Below are 1,269 nucleotides of genomic sequence, written 5' to 3' on the forward strand. Positions count from 1 at the left end.
ATATATATATATATATATATATATGAAAGATGAGTTTATCTTGATGTGATGTAGACATTACACTTCTAAAGGATCTTTAGACCAGTTTGATCCAGCACTGTACCGTCCCATTTTTAGCTTGAACAGTTAAAGGGCCAGTGTGTAGCATTTCAGGGACTCTCATTAGCAGAATGGAATATAATATTCATAACCATGTTTTGACCTTTGTGTGTAAACACCTGAAACTACGAATTGTTGTGTTTTCGTTACCTTAGAATGAGCCCTTCGTATCTACACAGGGAGAGTCCACTGTGGTGCACTAACAGAACGAACAAACGACCCAACCAAACGCGCGTTTTTACGTTACCAGAAGGCCACCGTAGCTCTCCAACGTGCTTGAGAAACTGCGGTAACGTGATGAGTGCAGATACCGCAATACCTTCAGCCGTCTTCAGCAGCAGGAGGAACAGAGGAGGTTTTGAATGCCCTGCAGTGAAGTTATTTTTTTGTCTCGTACCTGAGTATCTTTGCTTGGATGTGCACACACTCACACCTCTTCGGAGGTTTAAAGAGTCTCATTATTTAAAATTCAAATGAATGCTTAACCTCAAGGTGTCACTCAGAGAGTACCAGAACATTCTGATGTAGCATTTCAAAATGAAAGCCCTTCAAATCACATTCATGAGACAATTTGTCTCATTTCAGATTAGATTTTAGAGGAAATGGTGCATAGTTACAAAATCATTTCACAACAGGTTAATAGCAGACCCTCTAATAAGTTAAAACAGCTATGGAGCTTTCCTAAATCCCAGCAGAGATTTAGTACAAGATAGCTTCATTGGCTTTAAAAGCTTGTAACTTAATTTTAATATTGTAATCGGCATCACTCTGTGCCGTTCTGTGCCAGTTCAGATATGCTCCTGATTCTCCACACTGAGACACTTCGTAAATGTCGTCAGTGAACTGCTTCCCCCTCAGGAAATCAAGAAATGTAATTGTATGAGTCAGATAGTGAGCTTCGGGGGCTGTACTTTTCTATTGCAGCATAATACCTCTTTAGACATGATAAGGCCAGGAATTCCTTCGGGGGAATAATTATCTCAAACTATGAATTAACGTGGCATCTGGAAGTGTCAGGCTCCGTCTGTCTCTGGAAGAAACTCAGCCTGCCACAGCGAAACATCAACAAAAAAAGAAGATCACATCGGAGCATCTTCCTACTGGCACTGTATGTCTCTGTCTGTGTGTGTGTGTGTGTGTGTGTGTGTGTGTGTGTGTGTGTGTGTGTGT

General features: G+C 41.0%; 1 protein-coding gene across 3 annotated transcripts in view; it reads right to left on the minus strand.

Annotated features, from left to right (window-relative positions):
• slc39a11 (solute carrier family 39, member 11) overlaps positions 1-1,269 on the minus strand; it is a 110,137-nt gene that overhangs the window by 105,867 nt on the left and 3,001 nt on the right. The gene's annotated exons all lie outside the window — the stretch shown is intronic.

The sequence above is a fragment of the Anarrhichthys ocellatus genome, unplaced genomic scaffold, assembly GCF_004355925.1.
Source record: "Anarrhichthys ocellatus isolate YVR2014 unplaced genomic scaffold, GSC_Weel_1.0 scaffold4, whole genome shotgun sequence".
In the NCBI taxonomy this organism is placed as follows: Eukaryota; Metazoa; Chordata; class Actinopteri; order Perciformes; family Anarhichadidae; genus Anarrhichthys; species Anarrhichthys ocellatus.